This window comes from Podarcis tiliguerta, assembly GCF_965153285.1.
Source record: "Podarcis tiliguerta genome assembly, chromosome: 5".
Classification (NCBI taxonomy): Eukaryota; Metazoa; Chordata; class Lepidosauria; order Squamata; family Lacertidae; genus Podarcis; species Podarcis tiliguerta.
In genome coordinates this window covers 62,060,446-62,074,442 of record NC_139538.1, presented here as the reverse complement: position 1 = coordinate 62,074,442, position 13,997 = coordinate 62,060,446, and the positions used below count along the sequence as shown (strand labels likewise).

Genomic DNA, 13,997 nt, shown 5'->3' with positions numbered 1-13,997 from the left:
ATAGCCACATTAGAAATTACTACATTTTACGAGGTCCAAGTACTCAAAGCAACAGGTGTCAAGGCAAGGTGAGGAGGATGAAGGGCAAAAAAATCCCACACACCTTTATGCCGCAGTGCAAGGATGGAAAGATTCTCCCATGTTTGATCTCACAATAATAGTGGCATGTCACCTTACACATATACATAATATGCTCCAGTAGTTTGCCTTCATAGTGTTTTGCCTTTTCTCCTATCGCTCAGCTCCCAGCTCTTGTCTAAATTCAGGACCTTACACAGATAACTGGAGACATTTTGGGGGTGATTTTTGCACCCCTTCTGGGCCTGCACTCCCAGCAAGGGCCAATTTTGCCAACCTCTAGATAAGCACTGGGTGGCAGGGCTTACCGATCCAATTATGGACCATCACCTTTCATGAGCACTGAACACCTACATAAGGCTATCAAAGTGCAAGCCAGACATTTGCTTTTTAATAATTACAAAGTGCTTCAGTATTGGAGTTCTAACAGTGGGAAAGATCCGTAGAGTTCTCAAATAATTTTCAAGACTCACACTTTCCATTTTCAAGGCTGAAACAATATGCAACTAAAATGACTTAATACCATGACCTCACTCGGAGCTATCCAATTTTTAAAAAATAAATTTATTTCTTGTGTTTAAAATCCTCTCTTTTTTTTAACATCTAGCCACAGGAAAAGTCCTGTGCAATTCAAAACAGAAATCAATACTCCATTGTGAACATTGGCTTTAATGACTGAGCTTGTTAATTTTGTTATGGCAGACCACAGGAGTTTGGACCCCCTGGTCCAAAATTAGCGGAACCCCCTGGTCCTGAAAATTAGCGGAAAATAAGTGAGCAAGATGGGAAGACCTGAGCATCTTTCATAGCCAAAGACATCACTCACATTTTAAAATACTGCACATCCTACCCTAGTACAAACCCCAACAGTATCAAGTAATGTAGAAGGAGAGTATCACTTCTTCCAATGAGCAAAATATTGCCCATTGGAACGTCCCTGAAAGACAACTTTGAGGGAAGAGATAGGGGCTGTATGCAACACATGGGATTCACGAATGTATGATGCAAGAAACTGATGCTGAGAAATCATACCAGCAGCCAAACGTCTTCATCTTTTCGTCATCCATTCATCATTTCCCCCTCTTTTCCTACACAGTCGCTCAGCGCAGGAAGAGGTGGGTGTAATTTTAGAGGAAGAAGAAGAAGGAGAAGAAGAAGGAGAAGAAGAAGAAAGCAGTGATGCCAAAGGAACCCTTTTCTCCTCCCCTTAGGAAATCTTCAAAGACTATCACACCACGTGGGGAAAGATTAGCATCCTTACCCTGAGACAGCCAGTCCTCCTCCCTCTCCCCCTTTTTGCAGGCGACGATTCCACATCTATTGAAAGATGACAAAACCTTTCAAACAGACAAACAGAGCTGCCTTTAAAGCGACCCTGCATGCCGAGGGATGAAAAGGAGTCGGCTTCCTTCCTCTTGTTCTCGACTTTGGTCACTGAATAATCGGGGGTGCGGGAAGCCCTTTCTAAAGGGAGTTCGTTCGTTCGTTCGTTCATTCATTCATTCTTTCCTCCCACCTCCGCCTCCCTAGCAGGGACCGCCTGGGAGCGAGCCGTTTTCATTGTGAGATCAAGTGCCTTCCCACGGGACGGAAGGGATTTCCCTTCTCCGCCCAACCGCACACCTGCCAGGTGGTGGAGGAGATTAGTATCTGCCACGGCAGGCAGAGCCAGGCCAGGCAGCTAAGCACCTGCGCAAAGCTTTCCTTCGTTGGGAACTTTTACACGTGCGCACGCACATACACGTGTACTCCCCTCGTTGGACTGCAGAGACAGAAGCTCCGCCGCTGCCTCTGTTGCCGTTTCTTCCGACGCATCAGCCTCCAGCAGCCAGTCTGCACTGTGCAGACTTGTCTCGTATTTCCCTCGGTCCATCCAGGTCTATTACAATGTGCCCCTCTAAGGTTTCAGTTCCGGGAGGCAACTCTCCCCCGCCCCCTCCGGCTCGAAAAGAGTGGCAGGGATATCTTTGGAGAAGGGCTCCACAGCTCAGCACTTCGATGCACTCATCGGATTTTGCCCGGGATCTTGCAAACTGGGTCTCGTGTGTGCGCTTGCACGCGCGCGGGGAGTCCCGAGTTATTTAATGCCCTGGATCTGTAATGAGCAGAGTGGTCGAGATAACTCACAAAAGATCTGGTGTCTTTTGTGTGTTAAATCAATCCAATAATCAACACTTGCAGAACAGGGGACAGATTTTTTGTTTTGGAGCGGGGCGCTAAAAAAACTAAGCAGAAAAGAAACAGCTGATTCCCCTCCAAGTTTCCAAGTCATCCTCTTACCTTCGAGGCGCGCGAGGCTTGCCTTTCGGAGTCCCGATCCGTCGTTCTCAGTGAACGGCGAGCAGATCCCCACATCTTTGCAGGCAAGGACCTGGTCCCGAGCCATCGCGTCTACCTTTCATCTCCTCCCTCCCACCCCCAACCCACCTCGTCCCCCGATAGTGTATGCGGACTCAGGAGAGGAGAGGAGGAGATCGGCTGATCTGCCGCTTCTGGACGCGGAGTTGGCTGCCTGGCTCTCTCGTGTGTGTGTCGAGTGAGTCCCCGCTGCTGCCTCACTGCATTGGAATGTCTGAGCTGACTGGGCTTCCAGGGCTCAATGAGCGAGCCGAGCTGCCGCGCTCAGACCTTGTGGAGCTCTTAATTCACTTCCAAGCCCTGCCAACAGTTTTACACAAGGTGCCTTTTTTACACCCTGCTTTCTCTGTCCAGTGAAAAAATGCAGGCTATCGCAGTGGAAACAATGGCTCGATTCAGGACTTTGTTCAGAAGTGGAGCGCGCAGCCTCAGCACTGAACCCCGCTGCCAGCTATTATCTACGGGAAGAAAGGCAGTAAACTAAAAGGGCTCTTTGGGGAGGGGGGCAGTGTGTGTGTTTGCGGGGGGAGATATTGTGAAGTTTCCATCTGTTTCATGAGAAACTACCATTTGACTGGACTGGACATCTTTGCATGCAAAAGATCACACACGCACCCCAAGCCAAACAAGGAAATTTTTTGGAACATTAATTTCTCAAGTTGAGAAGCAAAAGTTGGCCGAAGGCAGTGGACCATTTTATTCTGGACTTTTATATACGAAGAGCATGGCAATTTTCATAATTATGGTATGTGGAGACCATATCCCAGAATTGGGCTGTAAAACTTGCAGTTAATTTACTACATTCTCTTCCAGTATCAGGAACACATCATCTTAAAAAAAGTTTAAAAAGTGGGGTGGGCCTCAACTTTTACAATTCACTTTTACTGCTATGCATCAGCCATATACTAAAACATATTCTGAATACACTAGGCATGGTTACTTTATTCAGAAACCATATTGCACCTCTCTACACTGCAGTTTGAGCAAAACTATTTTCTGTCTTATTAAGCCATTTAGTCTGAGATGGGTTTGGAATAGTTCTTAAATGTTGTACAGATGGGATACCAATCAAAGGTTAGTAGCGTTTTATTAGTGCTGTGGCAATAACATTTACAAGTTAATATAATATTTAAGTGGAGGAAAATAAAGGGCAGTGCCCAGCTTTTAACAGTTAAAGCACTTTTAAAGTTGTGTTGACTTTAACAGGATAAATTTAAGCACATGCTTAACTCCCACTGAAACCAAAGGAAATGATAATTTCCATGTGGACTACTAACTACCAGGGGACTTAAGTGTGTCCAGACCATCACAAAGAGCTGCTCATACGTAATACCAGAAGAGCATTGCTGTGCTCCTTTCTTGATATTTTTATTAAAGGGTTACCGTTTTTGTATTAACACTGCTGTTGATTTGGTGTTTTGCATGCTTCCAGAAGCCCAGCAGGGCTTACTCCCAGTTGTGCATAGGATTGCAGCCTTAATTTTTTAAATTTATGCTTTGACTGGTCCATGCTTCTAGAATCATAGAATCATAGAGTTGGAAGAGACCACAAGGGCCATCGAGTCCAACCCCCTGCCAAGCAGGAAGCACCATCAGAGCACTCCTGACATATGGTTGTCAAGCCTCTGCTTCAGGACCTCCAAAGAAGGAGACTCCACCACACTCCTTGGCAGCAAATTCCACTGTCGAACAGCTCTTACTGTCAGGAAGTTCTTCCTAATGTTTAGGTGGAATCTTCTTTCTTGTAGTTTGGATCCATTGCTCTGTGTCCGCTTCTCTGGAGCAGCAGAAAACAACCTTTCTCCCTCCTCTATGCGACATCCTTTTATATATTTGAACATGGCTATCATATCACCCCTTAACCTCCTCTTCTCCAGGCTAAATATGCCCAGCTCCCTTAGCCGTTCCTCATAAGGCTGACTTAGGAAATTTCCATGTGCCTCAGTTTTATTTCCTACTTTCCATGACCATGCAATGGTCAGTTGGGCAGCTGTCAGCTGGCATACTTAAGGCAGCACGCTTGCTGTCTCCCTCCAAGGACTTTGGCAGCATCAGTTCTGGATCTTAGACTCCCAAGCAACCTGTGACTTACCTTTTTCAGATATGAGAGCTTGATTTGTATACGTGTTAGTTGGGTCCAGATATCAGTGGCCAATGCAATTCCCTTCATAACGGTCCATCAATAAATAGCTGTGTCACTAGATAAACCTTTAACACAAGTTCATCCTGAAAGTAAACATAATGACAACAAGATCCAGTTTCATGCTTCAGTTAAAAAAACTGAAGCAACTATATCCACATGCTCTTGAGGCGTCATTTTCAGAATGGCAAATCCTGTTTCAAGTTCCGTCTAGCAAAGTTTGATCGATACTCAGAGAGTCCAAACAGACGCCATACTTCTGTGGCAACTGCAGATGTGTTCCTTGCTCCAGGCACAAATGCCCCTTTTGTCCAATAGATGAGCTGGCCCTACTCCAACTTCCACCGTCAATTTTAAAAGCAGACCTGTGGAGCTTGCAATTTTTCTAGCAGATTGAAATCCTATAAAGGCATTTTATGTCCATTTTCTCTGGGACTATTTAAAATAAGCTGAGCTAGTTCAGATAGTGTGCCTATATGAATAAGCCCATTTGTATAATTCCATTAGTCTCTTTACTAATCTTGTTAGGCAGTATTCTTATGTTATTTTTAGGTCCCGTTTTTCATGACGGACATTTCTAAAGAGCACTTATTGATCAATATGCTGCTCCAAAGTTGTAAGTCCTCCTTGTCCATGTTATTTATCAGATAGCTGTTCATCTGACCACTTGAGACTTGCTACACAGGCATCTAGAACAAGGCTCACTTCAACTATATTATAACACAGCAGGATCTCCTCCGGCTGGTGTGAGGCAGGCCAGCTGATTCTATGCATCTTTACAATGAAGTCACCCTCAAGTAAAGGTGCTAAAAGGCTGATTTGGTCTTTGAAGCTGATCACCTGACATGTAGTCCCAAAGCCTTACTTTATATAGAGATTATGATTACATGCATGTTAAGTTGTGTGTGAGAGTGTGTGTTTAATGTTAAAAAGACACTGCCAATACATTGTGGAGGTGAGGCCAACATGAATGAATGTCTTGTATACAAAGCAATTCCTTTGTGTGGCTAGGGACAGAGCAGGAGGCAGGAATACACAGTAATATGGAAAGGTGGAACGACTGTCCTGTTCCCAACTTACAGGTTGCAACTTGCAGCCAAGGAGCTGAAACCTTAAGGCCAAGTAAGGAACTACGTCAGAAAGATGTTGTACCGGCACCGTGTAACTAGAGACTGTTGGATCTTTGAGGGCCTGGAACTACTCAGGGCCAGGATCCAGAACATGTGTGGGAATTGCTGCCTCTCACTCCTGAGTAGACTACATAGTTCAGAGACTGGATAGATGAATTTCAGCGGAGGCCCTTTTGGAGATCTTCATGGGAGATGTGCTTCAGCCTGGGTCCTTCAGAGCCGCTGCGCCTGGAATCCTGATGGAGGGGGAGGGGGTTCCCGAGCTGAAGTGGGGGTCCTGATAAGGGGAAGTAGAGCTCCTGCTATTGGAGATCCATCATGTAGGGTATCATCTGTGGATGCAGCCTCTGGCTGTTGCTCAAGAGGTAAAGAGTATCCTGGGTCCTTTGTGCTAGGGGGCACTGTACCATCTCTTAAGAGGAGGCTCTGCTAAATGTTCTGCCAACCTCAGACATATAGTTGGAAGAGACATAGAAGAGGGCATCATCCCCCATTGTGGAGTCCAGGCTGACTGTGGAATTTCTTGCACTAGGAGATTAGATTAGTCCCTTGGCTCATGACCTTTAAGCATGAGACCAAATACCTTTCCAAGCACTTTCATTCCAGCAGACTTATGGTTTGGCTCCTGAACCCTGCTGCTGTATATTAAGCTGCTGACTGCCTGCTGCAAGATTTGCTATACCTTGTTATTAGCTTCTCCTCATGTGCGTGGTTTTCAGTTGTTGAAAACCAACTTGGATGCCTCCTTCTATGAAATGCAGAATAAAAATATTGAAATGGATAAATCAAGCAAGCATATAAGTCCAACCGCAGAACACTATGAACCAACACCCAGGGAAGGTAAAGTACATACATTGGGGGGTGGGTCCTTCCAAAATACGTTTGGAGGTGTGCAGTGATATTTAAATTGGGAACAGCATAACTTGTGAAAAGTGATATTATGCAATAACTGGGTCATTCCCAAATGACAATAAAAACACTTTGAAATGCCCCTGCACCAGTGAGGCACCAACTGCAGCACAGTAGAAAACACAGAATTCAAACCATTAGTCCAACTCTGAGGTCTGGAAAGTTTGTGTAAAACTGCAAAACAGTTTCTCTAGAACCTATTAAACTGCTCGCTCACACAAGAGTATTTGTGCAAGTGTTAAAAAAACACTGTAGTTTTGAGATATGAATGTAAATGAACAGGTTTTTGGAGTTCCCACTCCCATTACACAATTTAGAACTGAAAAAAACACAGGGCCACTTTAGCTATGTCGTCTGATGGATGAACAAGAACTCAGTACTGTGCTTTTCTAATTAAAAGTGCTGAACTGATGTGGTTTTCCAAGATTTATTATAATTGAAGGGGTTATTACAACTTAATAATAATAAAAATCCAGGCAGACTTTATTAAGGAAGCATAAAAATTGCTGGTGCCATATTCCAGATAAAACTGAAAGAGCTGTAGCTTGCTCTCATTAATACAAGCTAAACCCTCTGCAGGGTTAACTAGATGGTTTGCACAAACGTGTTGGAATGAAAAAGAGCAGATGTGGGAATATGGATTTTGAGCAGAGGTGTAGCGTGGATCAAGGTGGGTTGGGGAAAGCAACTAGTAGAGAGCATCCTCAGATTCTGACCAGCTCTTCACTCCTGGTCCGCAACAAGGCCAAATCCTTGAAGCTTTACCCTTGCAAAGTTTTAGAGGGCAACATCTACCTGGCATGATTGTCAGAGCAATCCTCTCACCCAATTACTTAGAACATGGGGTGAGAGAGATGCCGCCTCTGCATTTGTGCAATGGCCAACATGTCCAATACATGATCAGTTGGAAATCACAATCAAAACTCGTCAATCAGAGGCTATACCAGCAAAAGCACCCACCAAGTCTTGTCCCCACACAGAGGGAGCCAATGTACTCGCAATGATGGGAATATCCCTGCAGAAGGTCACCTTCTTGCGTTCACAACACACACAATGGCCCCATAGCATCTCCCACTCTTGTGGTGCAGATGGCAATGAGTCCATTGACCCCCATTGCTGCAAGTCCTCTGCAGGCAGAGGTTCAAATCTCCTAATGTTGTAAATAGGTCACATGCATCATTTTTCAACACAACATTCAGGAAGGAGAGATCACATGGCAGCACACAGTTTCACTCAAATAAAACTGGGAACTGTCATTTACCCTTCAAAGAGCTACGATCCCCTGTACCCTGAACAAATGACAGCTCCTGGGATTTGGGGGTGAAAGCTATCGGCTTTAAACGTATGATCTTCCTCGGGCCCCTGCCCCCAATTGTCTTGAAGGGGATCACCCTTCAAAAGGAAGCCTCGTTTTAAAACTCTGCACCGACCCAATAAATCCCCATGTTATTCCTATTCACACATTAGTTGTTTAATTTAGGCCAACTCATAATCTAGACATAGGTATGGGAAACGACTGTTTGTCTACCTATACAAAGTCTTTTTGTTCAGCCTAATGCTCTTCCCTCTGGAATAAAAGTTTTCCAGTTTTCTCTGCCAACTCCAAATGCTTTCCTTACCTTGTTGAACAGGCAAAGTTTCAAAGCCCAACAATACTTTGAGCAGAATCACCATTTTAAAACATCCCCAATAATGACAAGCTTCAACTGTTCCCACCTTGTAAACTAATTTTTTGCCTGCTTTATTTGTGGACCAAAATTCCTCCTTCTAAGCCGTCTCACATCTTTAGCCTATATAATGCCTAAATATTTATATACTTTCGTGCCCAATCTTTATCTTCATTTTTATCTTGGATTAAATAAACATTGCTCCTGAATGGGGCTATTTGAACACATAAGCTCCTACTTTGCAAACGGTCAAACCTGCCATTTCCTGGAACTCATTTGTTCTGTGCATCAGTAAATCCATCATGCAGTGCATCCAACAGTTTTCTCAGTGCTCGTGATATGTCATCAGCAGTAAGCTGATAGCATGAGTCTCTTAGTTTCAGTTTTAAATAAATAATAAAGCAAAGAGCATTCCAACCCTTTGCAGAGAGAGCATGTCTGTCACAGGAAGCAACAGGAGCAACCACAGCTGGCCTCCAGACTGCCACAGAGGAGAGGCTAGAGATTCCATTACACGGGGAGAGTTTTCCAAACACAGGAATTAAGCAGTGACAACTATTTATTACACACACACACACCAACATATATAGTATGCTGCATACGTAGTAGTGAGTTAGTAATAAATCAAATATTATTTATAGAATAGCACATGCTGGCATGCAGATTTCAAAGGTCAGCAGCCCATTCCGGAACCTGTTTTACTCAGAAGTAAACGCCACCATGTTCAATGAGCAAGTTCCACTGGGCTCAATGGAGCTTACTTCCAAGAAAGTGTGCGCAGAACTGCAGCCCAAGTTACATGTAGAATGAAAGTCAAACATCCCACATGATAAGCTATAAAATATTGTTGGATATCAGTTGTAAAATGTGAAACTTCAAAAGCTGACAGCAATCAGATGTTGCCTGAGGGGTTTTCTTCAATTATTTATTGAGGAGAAATGGTCATTCATCCTATCCTCCAGCAATGGGCTGTATCTGATGCTGCAACTCTGCTAGTGCAAGAGACTTCTGTGCATGCAAGGGAGCTTCCTCTCCTTCTACTGTCTTCCCCAGCCCCATTCAGATCTGGATGGTTGGGGCTGTGCAAAGGGCGGAGAGAAAATAGAAGTCAGTGGAATTACATGCACACAGCACTAGATACGATTTAACAGCCTTATAAACCTAAAAATTCAATAGTCACGCCCACCGGTTCCTAGTCATCAAAAGCCAACTGAAAACTGACTTAGAGTCAAAGCCCATTTCTCTAAGATTTGAGCCTGTTGTGTCTCCAGAGGAAAGGTGGTGCTCAGTTTTGGAGCAGCCACTGTGAATACCCTCTGACAGGCCCAGCCCAAGACATTTGCTGCCTGAAGTGGAAAACCTCCATTTAGCTTAGAAGCAAATCTCCCATGTATGTCAAAACCCAGTACATTTAGAGCTTTATAGGTAAGACTCAGTCCTGAAGTGGATCCACGAGACAATAAAAGAAACTCAGGCAAATGCTGCAGATCCCAAGGTCCTGAATTCATCAGGAAGAGGGCTGCAACAGTTGATAATAGCTTAGGTTTGTGAAGAAAGATTCAAAAAGAAAGATCCAATGAAAGCTGTCAGCCATACAAAAGTCTATGACAGTATGATTATATTATATCATTATAGCGGAAAACCTTGAAATCAAGTATTGAAGGCAAATATATGTTAGGACATATATGTTAAGGGACGCGGGTGGCGCTGTGGGTAAAAGCCTCAGCGCCTAGGGCTTGCCGATCGAAAGGTCGGCGGTTCGAATCCCCGCGGCGGGGTGCGCTCCCGTTGTTCGGTCTCAGCGCCTGCCAACCTAGCAGTTCGAAAGCACCTCCGGGTGCAAGTAGATAAATAGGGACCGCTTACCAGCGGGAAGGTAAATGGCGTTCCGTGTGCTGCGCTGGCTCGCCAGAGCAGCGATGTCACACTGGCCATGTGACCCGGAAGTGTCTTCGGACAGCGCTGGCCCCCGGCCTCTTGAGTGAGATGGGCGCACAACCCTAGAGTCTGTCAAGACTGGCCCGTACGGGCAGGGGTACCTTTACCTTTACCTATATGTCAAAGGAACCTATTGAATATTGTCCAGGTTCAAATTAGCTTTTCAGAACAAGACGTTAAGGCATAATCATAAATCTATTTTTAAGTGGATCATTACACTTTACATTTGAACCGGGTATATCACCAAAGGCAGTGTTACTAAGAATTTGGAGGCTGTCCATGTGGTGTTGATAATTTGCATTGCCATCACTTCAAAAAATTACAGCCATGATGCAGATAAGCCAATACAGCAGAGGTGGCTAACCTGCGGCCCAAGTTGAGATTGCATTGCAGCAGATTGGACTAGATGACCCTCAACGTCCCTTCCATCTCTACAGTTCTATGATTCCATGAACGCCCATCAGCTCCAAACATCAGCCATGCTAAGGCTAGTAGGAGTTGGAGTCCAAAAACACCTAGAGCTGGGGTAGGCAAACTAAGGCCTAGGAGCCGGATCTGGCCCAGTCGCCTTCTCAATCCAGCTCATGGATGGTCCGGGAATCAGCATGTTTTTACATGAGTAGAATGTGTCCTTTTATTTAAAATGCATCTCTGGGTTATTTGTGGGGCATAGGAATTCGTTCATTTTTTTCTTCTTCAAAATATAGTCCAGCCCCCCACAAGGTTTAAGGGACAGTGGACCGGCCCTCTGCTGAAAAAGTTTGCTGATCTAGAGGACCCTTTCTTGGTTAACCCTTGCTCTCCAGGGAAGCTGTTTAGTGCAGCATCTATACTCAAAGTGTGACATTATATGATGCGAGCTCTCAAACTCATATGTCAACAGCGACGGTCAGTTTGATAAGAGAATTTCATCCTGATATGCAGTTAACTCCATTTTCTATGTTTAAAACTCCTGTACAAAAAGTAAGTGAAGCATCCTACTGAACACAATAACTGCAGAGTTTTTATTTTCCAGGAGGCAGTGACACATTTAATTCAGATTCCAATACATTATTGCTTTTCTCAGATTCAGGCAGTCTGATTAGGTGTTTTGAATGTAAGAGCACTTACACAGCTTTCCATGAAGCTTGCCAACCAATCACTGTGCAAGGAAAGAAAAATGAAATTGGCTGTACTGTATTGGGCTAGTACAATAAAAAAGAGAAGGAATGTTTAAACACCACATGTGTTATTTAATTATTGGGGATTATTAAGCATTACTATTTTTTTAAAAAAGTTTCAACACAGTGGGCCTGCATAGGTATCTTTTGCTCCAGGCAGCCTACTAAATTTAAAGTTTTGAGCAATCCTGTATTCTATTATTAGTTTCTGGATACTATTGAATTGTTGTCTTCTTTCTTTGTCTTTTAGAATAGCACCACTTAGAGATTTTGTTTTGATAAAGTGGTTTATAACATTTCATAAATATAAATAAAATATTTATTAAAAGCAGCAGATATCAGCGAAAGTCACAACTGTTTTTTTTTTTTTAGTATTTCTGTGTACTAGTTATTGTTTAAAACAATACAACTAAATGTGAACATCCAGTAAAAATGTAATAAGAAGTAACAGAGCAATGTATAGGGCATTAAGCAGAAAGAGGCTTTAATATAAAATCATGGAGATACAGGCCACTTTATTTTCCAACCCTGCATGGAATTAGAAATCCAGCCAGATGGGCAGGGTATTATTATTATTATTATTATTATTATTATTATTATTATTATTATTATTGCTGCACTCTAGAGTCGATTGAGTTAGTCACCATGACTTCAAGATCTTTTTCCTGGTTAATTCCAAGCAGTTCAGATCCCATAAGAATGGATGTTAAATTAATCTAAACCATTATAGCATGGGGTCCAGATGAATGTTAAGGGCTCTCCTAAGCCTAGGTGCTGCCATGGCAAGAGATCAGCTCCTAAGAGATGCAGAAAACATACTTTACGCGAGTTCTGCAGATCAAAGTGGTTGAGCAGGCTCCTAGAGGAGAGTTAATCCTTCAAATAAACTGGCTCCAATGTGCCAAGATCTTTATATACCAGTAAAATCTTGAACTTGGCCCAATAACAAGCCAGCAGCCAGCACAGATCGTTAAGCAGAGGTGTAATATGTTGACAGAACCTCGCTGCAGTCAGTAATCATGCTGCAGCATTCGACACCAATTGCCATTTCCAAACCAACTGCAAGGGGTGCTCCAGGTAGAGTCCACTGCAGTAGTCTAGCCTTAAAGTGACCAATGCCTTGACTACTGTGGTCATGCAGGTACCCAATGCTCAGGTCAATATGAATACACAAGCGCCTCTTCCCAGGAGTGAAAATACAACGATAATACAATTTGCTGCCCTTTCATGACATCCTAAAAAACCTGTCTGGTGAAGCAGCCTCATTCTACCTAATGGGGGGCGTGCCTTGGTTTAAACACAGCCCTAGAAGTGCTTTTAGTTGAACTGGCTAGTGAATATTCAGAAGAGGATTTGATAGTTGTTGTACAAAATGGTTATGCATGTGGAGAGAGTTACACTTTTTCCACCAGTGGTTAAGAAAGTATCTTCATCAAGAAGTTCATACCACAGACAACATTGTGATTTAAGACAAATCTCCTGGAGTTAGAATATTTCTAGTAAAACCCTACTGCTGTCTCTTGGGAAATTATCAGTATTTTCCAGCAGTTTATAGCAGCAAAATTAGGAGAGACTCAGAATTGTGAATGATTCATAGGAAGCTAGGGTGTGCAGACAACTTGTGCTTTACCAGGAAAGCTTGTAGTGTGCCAATATGGATGGAGGAGTCAGGTTGAGATTGCAGAATATGTTTTGCTTCAGAAGTTCAGGGAATTCACGAAGACAACTCTTGTGGCATCAGAGGTGGGGCTAATGTTTGATGTTTTAATTTTCTGGAAGCCACTCAGGGTGACTGGGGCAACCCAGCCAGATGGGAGGCACATACTATTTATTTTATTTTATTTTATTTTATTTTATTTTATTTTATTATTTTATTACTACTACTACTACTACTACTACTACTACAGAAATAAGCTGAGAGCAGGAATGGGCAGGCAAAGATTCCTGTTCTAAGGGATCTTTTAACCATGTTGAATTATAATATAAACCAGAAATTCAAAAACAGCAGGAGGAATTCTCAGGGCACAATTCAGGGAGGCAGAATACTTATGAAGCACTATCTTTTTGAGATAATGGCAAAATATGTTGCAGTCTCAAAAACATATGGATTGTGGACAATAAATGCAAAACTTGCAGTGCTCTGGGGAGTTTGATCACATTTACCAACAAATTAATAACCCTACCGCAGTCCGCTTTTATGACTATAAAAGTCCAGTGCTAGTAATTCAAGAGGGCCCTCACAAGAGTTATGAAAAGCAGCCTGATCTTTTAAAGGAGGAAACTCACAGTTGGAGAAAGTTTTGAAACTCTGCTTGTCACCAGAATGTGCGTCGCCCACAGGTCATGACTCAGCAATCCCTTCCCCTCTGCCCACACTGATTCGCTTGCTACTTTTACATCTGAAGAACAGCTGAAAGTGGGGCGAGATGGTCAGGAAATGTGATCTTGCGCAACATTTCGAGCTGGCAACCAATCTGGGTCTCCCTACTGCTAAAGCCATGCATACTGAATAGACCAAAACACCATCCGAGGGAGGCGAATCAGCAGTTTAAGATGTTGGGTGCTGGCGTAGTGAAGGAGGCATATCCACCTTGCTTTAGAATTGGCTCTGCAACAG

At 43.4% G+C, this 13,997-nt stretch overlaps 1 protein-coding gene across 4 annotated transcripts in view; it reads right to left on the bottom strand.

Annotated features, from left to right (window-relative positions):
* The window catches only part of PLCE1 (phospholipase C epsilon 1), a 127,673-nt gene extending 113,934 nt beyond the window's left edge, over positions 1-13,739 (bottom strand). The window contains exon 1 of one of the 4 annotated variants that reach the window (XM_083443655.1): positions 13,667-13,739. The gene's annotated coding sequence lies outside the window, so the exon portion shown is untranslated. Of the gene's footprint in view, positions 1-2,358; positions 2,937-8,537; positions 8,587-13,666 lie in introns of those variants that run through there. The other 3 variants (XM_083443654.1, XM_083443651.1, XM_083443653.1) reach the window with 3 other exon arrangements.
* Between the last annotated feature and the right edge of the window lie 258 nt (positions 13,740-13,997).